The following is an 11,187-nucleotide window of genomic DNA, read 5'->3' on the forward strand; positions in this document are numbered from 1 at the left end:
TAAATAAGTAGGAAAGGAAACATGATAGATTAAGTAAAGAAGAGAAGAAAAAATCTCAAGCCACCAAATCTCAAGATATCTAGCAATATTTAAGTGGTTAATGTCATAGGCAAGTTGAAGCAGCAAAGGGGAAAAAATCTTTCAGATTTATGGAGAGGGAGATCTATAAGCAAGGAATAAATTACCTTTCAGATCTATGGAGACAAAAGAAATAATAAAAAAGGATCAGAGAAAATAAAAGACAATTATTTGAAATTGAAAAATTTTTGCAAAAAGTTAATATAGTTAAAGTTACATGGGAAAGTAGGCAAGTGGGGAAAAATCTTTGCAACAAGTATCTCTGATAAAGATTTCATTTTCAAGATATGTAAAGGATGAATTGAAATGTATTAAACTTTTAGATATAAAAATATATCATTAGAAGAGTATGGAAAATTTCATCTATCAGGCATATAGATAATGAAGGAGTTCATTACCAAATGAGAGATAGAGACGACCATGGCAAGTAAAATGGGTAATTTTGATTACATGAAAATAAAAAGGTTTTACACAAACAAAACCAATGCAGCCAAAATTATAAGAAAAGCAGGAAACTGGGGAAAGAAGGACCAGAATTCACAGCAAGTTTCTCTGACAAAAGCCTCATTTCTCAAGTAAATAGGAACCTGAATCAAATAAATAAAAATAAGAGCCATTCCTCAATTAATAAATGGCCAAAGAATATGACCCAGCAAAAGGGTCATATCTATCAGTAGTCATATGAAAAAACAATTTTCTAAATCACTAATAGAGAACTGCAAATTATCAGATTGACTAACATGACAGAAAAAAATGACAAATTCTTGAAGGAATAGAAAAATAGGAACACTAATGCACTATTGGTGGAATTCTGAACCTGTCCAACCATTCTGGAGAACAATTTGGAATTATGCCCAAAGTGCTACAAAATTGTATATACCACTACTACATCTGTAGTCCAGAGATCAAAGAAAAAGGAAAATGATATTTTTGTACAAACAAATTGCAACAGCAATTTTTATAGTAGCAAAAAAATTAGAAATTGTGGAGAGGTCCATCTACTGGGGTATTGCTGAACAAAATGCAGTATCTGATTGTGATGGAATACTATTGTGCTATAAGAAATGACAAGCAGGATACTTTCAGAAAAATCTGAGAAGACTTAAATGAACTTGTGCAAAGTGAAGTGAGCAGAATGAACAAAACTGTATATAATAACAGCAATATCATATAATCAACTGTGAAAGACTTAATTATTCTGATCTGTACAGTGACCCATAACGATTTCTAACAACTCATGATGAAAAATGCTCTTCACCTCCAAAGAGAAAATGCATAAACTCTGTGAAGATTAAAGTTTATTGTTTTTCACTTTTCCTCTTTTTTCCTTTTTTTGTAACATACTTAATACAAAAATATAATTTGCATTACCTCACATATATAATGGGCATCGTGTTGTTCACTTTATTGGTAAATGGAAGAAGGGATAAAGAAAGAAAATGTGGAACTCAAAATTATTTTTAAAAAATGAATGTAAATAAAAGAAATTTATAAGACTATGAATCATTTCCCAATGGTTAAATTATCAAAGAAAATGAACAGGTGATTTTCAAAGGAAAAAATCCAAACTTTTAATAACCAAATTTTTTAAAATTATCCAAATCATTAAAAAGGAAATGAAAATGTCCCACAACTACTGGGTTGGCAATATGACAAAAGAGGAAAATGTGGGGAGAATGGCATACAAGTGTATCATTGGTGGTGCTGTGAGCTAATTGATCTGGCTATTCTGGAAAGCAATTTGGAGCGATGTACCCAAATTTATTAAAATGTGCCTATCCTTTTATCCAACTATAACACTACTGCTAGACTTATAATACTTCAAAGGGATGTGAAATAGAAGTGAAAAGGAACCATGTCACAAATTAAATAATATAGAATAATATAAAACATTTTATAGTAATCCTATATTTAACTATAATATAGAATAATAATAAGTTATTATTCTATATTATTATCATTAAATATAACTTCAGCCTGTGTGGAAAATAAATACCTCCAGGCTAGTTCAGGTGAAATAGCAAACAGTAAGCCTTTGGGGCTACCTAGATTGGAAGATAGTCTTCAACCAACATAAATAGCACTTATATAGCTCTATAAAAATATAGTAGTAATATTCTTAAACTGGAAACTGGAGGGAGCACTCATTGGAGAATAGCGAAACGAACTGTAGCATAGAGATGAAATGTACTATTATTTTGTCATAAGAAATGATGAAATAGACAATTTCAGAGGAAATTGAGAAGACCACTATGATACAGAGTAAAATGAGCAGAATTAGAAGAAGAATTTACACAATGACAATATTGTTACAGAGAAAATACCTTTGAAAGACTTCAGAACTTTGATCAGTATGATGATAAACCATGAATCCAGAGGACTGAAGATGATTCATATCACTCAACCCCTGTCAGCAAGGTGACTGACTTAAAATCCAGATTAAACTTTTGGGGGTATCAAACTTTATATGGAAATTCATTTTGCTGAACTATATGAGTTTGTTGTGAGAATTTTTGTGTTACTTTTTTTTATTTAGTTGTGAGGGGAAAGAAAGTAACTAATTGTATATAACATCCATAAATATATGCATATACACATATAAATAGAGCTACCTGATTATTTACATGTGTGTGAATAAAGAGACTTTTGTCAGGTGTATGTGAGAAGTTAAAGTATTTCTGGAATAAGACACAGTCTTGGCAAAATTATATAAGTAAGAAAGGGAATCTAACATATAGGGTAACTATACATTTGGCTAAAACACAATATTTGTGAAGCAGAATGACCTATACTTCTAATTTCTAATGATCGGAGCAATGAGGAAATATATTCAAGAAAGTTATTCTAATAGCATCCAAAAAATTTCACAAAAATGTTCAAGGGTTCTAAAGAATGTCCATTTTTACTTTATTTCACACTTAGGCTTTTCCACTCAGCACACACACACAAAAGTAAATTTTCCCTCTCTAGGTGTCTGTGTGGTACAATATTTTAATATTTAGAAGATTTCATCAGTGGATCTCACCCCTGTTCTTGGCTTACAATGAAGATTACAACCTCTTCATATGTTAGACAACATTCATTGATGGGAATTTTCTTAGCTTTTCAAGACTTCAAACCCTTACCATGAGCTGCTATGACCAGAAACAAAACCATTTCCTGGTGATCAAAGTTCCTTTGACAAACATTTAAACGTTTTAAGGGGATGGATTCTGGGAAGATGGCGGAGTAGATCTGAAACTTCCAGATTTCTCCACAAACTAGACATAAATAGTACCTCAGAGAGAACATAGAGTAGTAAAAATAAACAAGAGTTGGGGCAGAACCTTGGTCTTCCTGGGATAATCTGAGAAGATTTTAGGAAAGGGATATTAAAGTTGAGGTTTGCCTGTGTGAAAAATAAATACCTCCAGGCTAGTTTAGCTGAAACAGCAAGCAGCAAGCCTTGAGGCTACCTAGATTGGAACTATGGTTCATCTTCTCCTTGTGAAGAATATTGAAGCAAAAAAAAAAAGCCTCACCTACTGCAAAGAGTAATGTCAAATGATCATCTGCCTAAAAAGAATTCATAGAAGAAGTTTTAAAAGACTTTAAAATCAAATGTGAGATATTGAAGGGGAAATGTTTTGAAAAATAAGAACAATTCAAGAAAAACAGGAAGATTATGTAAAGAAAGTCAACCAATTAGAAAAGGAGATACAGAATCTTAAGGAAGAAAATGACTACTTGAAAGGTAGAATTGGGCAAAGGGATGCCAGCAAAATTATAAGAAATTTAAAAATAACAAAACAAAATATGAAGAATGAAAAAAATAGTTAAGAATGTGAGCTATCTAATAATAAAAACAGCTGATTTGAAGAAAAGATCAAAAAAAGAAAACATAAGAATAACTGAACTAGCCAAAAGCTATGATTTAAAAAAGAATTTTCATATGAGAAATATTTTTAAATTGTTGAGAAGTGTTTGAATAAGAGGGGAGAGTAGTGATTTTTAAAAAAATTTTTTAAATTTAAATAAAATTTTTAATTTTTTAAAAAAAAATCCACCAATCTCCATCTGGAAGAGATCCTATAAGGAAAACCTACAGAATATTGTAATTAAATTCTGAAATCCCCAGGTCAAGGAGAAAATATTATGAATAACAAATAACAAAAAATTATAAATAACAAGGGAGGGGAAAATGATTCTAATATGGGAGATTCACAAAATGACACAAGACCTATTGACAGTTAAATTTAAAAGACCATAAATATATATCAAAAAGCAGATCTGGGATTATAGCCAAAAATATCATACCCATACTAAATGGGGGGGGGGGGGGGGAAGAATGGATGTTCAATGAATTGCCAGAATTTCAGGATTTTGTTGCAAAAAGCCCTGAATTTAATAGAAAATTTGACAAACAAGACCCAAGAGAAATGTAAGGTAAATTTCAAAGACTAATTATAAGAGATTCAATAAAGACAAACTTTTTATTTTTTTAATATGTGAAATATATAAACTGTATATCTAAGATCATTAGTAACTGGGTAATTCAAAAGAAAGATTGGGGTAGAACTCAGTGTTATATAGTTCTAAAAAAGCAAAACTGTAAGAAATTAGGTTATATAAATGAGGTGTAAGAGCAAAGACTGACACAAAGGAATTAGATGGGGGGAAAGGAGGACTGGTAGGGTTCCACAACCCTACTCTCAACAGGAATGGATTAAAAAAGGAACAATAAATATATACCTAGAAGGATATAAAAGTCTTTTAAATCTATAAAGAAATAAGAGGGTAAGGGGACAGGAGCAGGGAAAGGATAAGGGAGAGATTTTTAGAGGCAACCAGCTCTGACACAAACAGGATTCTAATTTATAAAGGGCTTTAAATTTGTAAAGACATAAGGTGAAGGAATAGGATAAGGGAGAGAGTATACAAGTGTGTATAGAAGACCAAGGTTCTGCCCCAACTCTTGTTTATTTTTACTACTCTATGTTCTCTCTGAGGTACTATTTATGTCTAGTTTGTGGAGAAATCTGGAGAGTTTGGGAACAAGATGAAGAGGGAGGGAAAGACTGGAGGTAGAAGATAAGGGAGGAATCTGTGAAGAGGGGTAGGGTAAGTTGTAGGATGGTAAGGTAGTGGGGTAGAAGTAAAAGAGAGAAGTCAGGAGGGATAGAAAATAAGAGATATACACAAATATAATAATAAAGATCAGGAATCGAATTTATTACGTAAAAAAAAATGTACCAATCATTGATTTCAATTAAGTTAAAGCTAAAATATATTTAATCAAAGCAAAAAATAGAGAAACTGTACTATATGCCAGCCATATTAAAATCAATATTGTTTCATACTATTTAAAATAACTAGACAGTATATGGTTGGAATATTGCTGTTGTCTAAGAAGTGATGAATTGGTGCATTTAGAAGAATATGGAAAGACTTGGACTTTTGAAGGAAAATATTATCCACCTTCAGGGAAATGGAAGACAAACAAGTATAGCATAGTCTTACTTGGTTGTATATGAATGTGTACATATATAAATATACTCATGCTGATTCTACTAAAAAGTTATTAGAAATAATCCACAACTTTAGCAAAGTTGCTGATTATAAAATAAACCCACATAAGTCATCAGCATTCTTATATATCACTAACAAAATCCAACAGTCAGAGTTACAAGAAATTCCATTTAAAAGTAACTACAGATAATATAAAATATTTAGGAATCTATCTGCCAAGGAAAATCAGAAACTTTATGAGCAAATTACAGACCACTTTTCACACAAATTAAGTCTAAGTCTAACCAATTGGAAAAATATTAAATGCTCTTGGATAGGGCGAGCAAATATAATAAAGATGACAATATTACCTAAACTAATCTATTTATTTAATGCTATACCAATCAGACTCCCAAAAAAACTATTTTAATGACCTAGAAAAATAACAACAAAATTCATATGGGAAAACAAAGGTCAAGAATTTCAAAGAGATTAATGAAAAAAAAAATCAAATGAAATGTGCTTAGCTGTACCAGATCTAAAATTATATTATAGACAGCAGTTACCAAAACCATTTGGTATTGGCTAAGAATAGATTAGTTGATCAGTGGAATAGTTAGGTTCAAAGATAAAACAGTCAACAAATATAGCAACCTAGTCTTTGACAAACCAAAACCAACTTTTGGATAAGAACTTACTGTTTGATAAAAATTGCTGGGAAAATTGGAAACTAATATGGCAGAAACTAGGCATTGATCCACATTAACACCACACAAAGATAAGGTCAAAATGGGTTCATGACCTAGGCATAAAGAATGAAGTATTAATAAATTAGAGAACACAGAGATGGTTTACCTCTCAGACCTTGGAAGGGAAGGACTTTATGACAAAAGAGAACTAGAGATCATTACTGATCACAAAATAAGAAAATTTGATTATACCAAACTGAAAAGTTTTTACAAACAAAACTAATAGAACAAGATTAGAAGGAAGCAATAAACTGGGAAAATATTTTTACAGTCAAAGGTTCTGATAAAGGCTTCATTTCCAAAATATAGAAATTAACTCTAATTTATAAAAATCAAGCCATTCTCAATTGAAAAAATGGTCAAGGATATGAATATACAATTCTCAGATGAAAAATTAGAAACTATTTCTAGTCATATGAAAAGATGCTCCAAGTCATTATTAATCAGAAAATACAAATTAAAGACAACTCTAAGATACCACTACACCTGTCAGATTGGCTAAGATGACAGGAAAAAAATAATGATTGTTGGAGGATTGGAAAACTAGGACATTGATCATATGTTGGTGGTTGTGAACAAATCCAACCATTCTGGAGAGTAGTTTGGAACTATGCTCAAAAGTTATCAAACTGTACATACCCTTTGATCCAACAGTGTTACTACTGACATATCCTAAAGAGATTATAAAAGAAAGAGGACCTGTAGGTGCACGAATGTTTGTGCAGCCCTTTTTGTAGTAGCTAGAAACTGGAAACTGAATGGATGTCCATCAGTTGGAGAATAGCTGAATAAATTGTAGTATATGAATATTATGGAATATTACTGTTCTGTAAGAAATGACCAACAGGATGATTTCAAAAGGCCTGGAGACACGAACTGATGCTGAGTAAATAGCAGGACCAGAATCATTATATACTTCAATAACAATACTATGATGACCAGTTCTGATGGACACATGCCATCCTCAGCAGCAGATCAACCAAATCATTTCCAATGGAGCAGTAATGAACTGAACCAGCTACGCCCAGAGAAAGAACTCTGGGAGATGACTAAAAACCATTACATTGAATTCCCAATCCCTATATTGTTAAGATCGTGTATTTTAAGATCAGCACGAGACAGGAATTCAGGTTAGGGGAAAATCGTCAGTCTTTATTCTCAGTGAAGAAGGATTGGAGTGGAAGAATGGCGATAGCATGTGTGCAGCTGAGTCAAACTAGCTCGACCAGCACACACAACCACAACTCAGAGTCTCAGACAGCCAATCTCTCCACTTCTTCTCCTCTCTCTCTGCCTCCACCCCAAAATCTCATTTCCATACAACACATCAGGACTTGCAGAGTGGGCAGGGACCATTCTTTTATCAATCATGTATATTAATAGAGTATGCCATACTATCTAGCCTCATGTCTTGGGACCTCAGTGCATCAGCTCAAACCTCAGCCCATTACATTCTCTTTATTTTAGAACACGGTTCATACCATCCTGACTCCTCAGGATAAGCCCCAAGGATAATCACGCCTCCTAACTATCCGGAAGGAGGTGAAAGCACCGAAAGGAGTGATCACCTCCTGACTTCTCTCAGAAAAGCGGTGAAAGCACTAAAAGAATGATCACGCCCTACCGACATCTCGAAAGGAATACACCAAAGGGAAATGGGTTGCTAGCAGGTTTCTGGGCTGAAAGGTCTTAATAGCACAAACCATCAGCATGATATTACACAAGCACACAGCAATACGCAAGGGCTTAGGGATGACCCTCCCCTCAGTCATTAGCTGATGTGGTGTAACAAACAGAATTGTACACACAGTAGCGGAATAGCAAACAATAGAAATCAACATGGTTGTTGGAAAAGATCACCAGAAGTCCAAAATGGTATGTAAACAACAGTCCACTACACAACCTATCTTAACCGCCAAAGATAAGTCCAAAACCAATCCTATTGTCCATTGTTTCACATGTCAGAATCAATGATCCCCTGAGTTTTTGAAGTCCTGAAAAGTCTTTTATGTGTTGAATCAATGATTCCACAGATTTGAAGTGTTGTAACAGTCTTATCATTCTCAGAGAATCCAATGATTCCTGAGAGTTTCAAGTCTAATAGTCTCAAAGTCATGATTCTGAGGGTTTTCAGAATCTATGCTCAGAAATCAATGATTCCTAGGTTTTCAAGAATCCTATGGCCAGAGAACCAATGATTCCTAGGTTTCAAGTCCTATGGAGCTGGTCTTTGGCGGAGTTGAATGGGATCTCACAATTTTGGCATATCTATCTCTCATTTTTGAAGAACCACACATATTAGCATTTCAAGAGGCTGATTCAACGTAGCAGCAACTGCCAGCTTCCAGAATAGTGGTTTCCTGTTAACGAACACACACGTTACATCCTGCAATTCTGGACAAAGCAAGCCAAGTAGCTGAAGTCTTATCAAAAGAGACACCACTTTGGTTTTCTGTAGTATCAGCTTCGTGGATTTGATTGTCAAACCACATGTGAGCTACAGTCATCCGATTCTGAGTCAGGGTTCCAGTTTTATCAGAGCAGATGGTAGATGTGGAACCCAGTGTTTCCACAGCTTCCAAGTTCTTTACCAGGCAGTTCTTTCGTGCCATTCTCTTGGCAGTCAGAGTCAGACATACCGTGACAGTGGCAAGCAAGCCCTCTGGCACATTGGCAACAATGATACCAATCAGGAAAATGACTGCTTCCAGCCAAGTGTATTCAAGAATCAGAGACAGGATAAAGAAGGTAACTCCCAGGAACACGGCCACACCGGTGATAAGATGGATAAAATGTTCAATTTCTGCTGCAATGGGAGTTTGGCCACCTTCTAACCCAGATGCAAGTGTAGCAATTCTTCCCATCACAGTGCGATCCCCAGTGTATACAACGATGCCTCAGGCAGTACCTTCCACACAGTTGGTAGAGAAAAAAGCAATGTTTCTTGTTTCCAGTGGGTTTTCATTAGTGAAATCGGGAGACCTGGTTTGCGGTTCAGATTCACCAGTGAGTGAAGAATTGTCTACATCCATTTGCAGAAATGATTCGCAGATCTGCTGGGATTCTGTCACCTCCTTTCACTTCCACTAGATCCCCAACTACAACCTCTTCAGCATTTATGCTCATTTTTTCACCATTTCGAATCACAAGGGCTTGCTGAGGCACCATGTTTTTGAAGGACTCCATGATCTTTGAACTCTTTGCTTCTTGGTAGTAGGAGAAGCAGCCAGTGATGATAACTACAGCAGACAGTACCACACCAAGATAGAGATTATCATTCTGAGGCTTGTCTTCAGTGGCAGCTTGGATGCCATAGGCCAAGAAGCAAAGGACGGCTCCGATCCACAGCAACATGGAGAAGCCCCCAAAGAGCTGCCGACAAAATTTGACCCATTCGGGAGTAGTGGGAGGTGGCGTGAGGGCATTTGGGCCATCTCGAGCCAGAATTTCTGCAGCACAAGCGCTTGTCAGACCCCGGCTCAAGTCTGTTCCGTATTTCCGGTGAAGCTCATCAAGGCTAAGTTTATGATCCTCCATTGACACTTCTTTCTTAAGTTCATCCATGTCCTTCTCCTTCTTGGCCTTTTTTTTATCTCCATGCTCTGATACTGCGGCAGGCTCATATTTATCACGTCCAACCCCCTTCCCCATGGCTGCGGTGGTCTGGTGCCCGCTGTGCCGGGACCTGTCGCCTTCCGAACCAAACAGGTAAAGGGATCCACTCCCGGCACCGGGCCGAGAGGGAGCTGGAACCGGGCTGGAGCCGGGCTGGCTTCAAGGGCGAGGGGCGCGCGCCTCGGCTCCCGGCTGCAAATGCAAGCTAAAGACTCTTCATCCCCGCCCCCAACCCCACCCAAGAGTGGTGCTATGGAAAGCATGATTAAGCTGACAGAAATACATGGGTTACTTATAACTTGGGAACTGATAGCGAGATTTGTGGGTATATTAAACTGCATCTCCCCTTGGATCATAGAGGAGGAGCAGATCTCTCGAGATAACTGGTCCCGGGTTGGACAAGAGATGTTCATACATTTCAGAGAATATGGTCCTCATTCAATTTCCATGGAGGCATTTTATTTATACAATGTATTTCAGTTAGCACTAAGAATCCTTTAGAAGAAAGAAAAACCCTTGGCTCCTTCCACTCCTCCTCAAATTAGCCATGATATTAAGGAGGAAGACAATGAAGAGATTAATGACCATATTCCCCACAGGGCATGGAGACTTAAGTGAGCAAGGGTGTGGTGACCTTTCCCTCAGGGAGGGTGGCTTCAGCCCCACCCCAGGAGCAAGTGATTGACCTCTCCTCCACCAACTCCACCCTCGGGATGGAGGGAGGAGGGGCAGTGGGGGGGGCAGTGAGGGGACCAACCTTGAACAGGCTTCAAGAGGGCTTAATGAAGGCCAAAGAAAAGGGTGTGGACATCCAGGAGCTTCAACCACTTATGTTTCCTGTAATTTCCCAGTCTAATGCCTCAGGTCAACAAAGTCCTTTAACTTAGAAATCATTAAAGATCTTAAAAAGGCCTGCACTAATTATGGGGCGATGGCGTCGGCCAACCAGTACCGCGTGATGATAGGGATGCTCCTAAACCAGTCCCCGAGATCCGACATCTTCGCAGCTCCAGTGCAGGGGACCAGCAGCGTCGCCGACTCCCCGCCCCCTGCCGCCCAGCGAACGCTGGCCGCTCTGCCCGCCCGCCCTCGAGGCTGTGGAGGCGGAAACCGCGGCAGGCGGCCGAGACAGACACAGGAGGCAGAAACCGCGGCAGGCGGCCGAGACAGACACAGGAGCAGGAGACCACGGGCACCAGTCCCCGAGATTGGTTTAGGAGCATCCCTATCATCACGCGGTACTGGTTCGCCGGCGCCA

At 37.2% G+C, this 11,187-nt stretch overlaps 1 pseudogene; it reads right to left on the bottom strand.

The window, feature by feature from the left end:
- Window positions 1–8,522: 8,522 nt before the first annotated feature.
- On the bottom strand, window positions 8,523–10,052 carry LOC116420507 (annotated as a pseudogene).
- Between the last annotated feature and the right edge of the window lie 1,135 nt (window positions 10,053–11,187).

Source organism: Sarcophilus harrisii, chromosome 1, assembly GCF_902635505.1.
Source record: "Sarcophilus harrisii chromosome 1, mSarHar1.11, whole genome shotgun sequence".
NCBI lineage: Eukaryota > Metazoa > Chordata > Mammalia > Dasyuromorphia > Dasyuridae > Sarcophilus > Sarcophilus harrisii.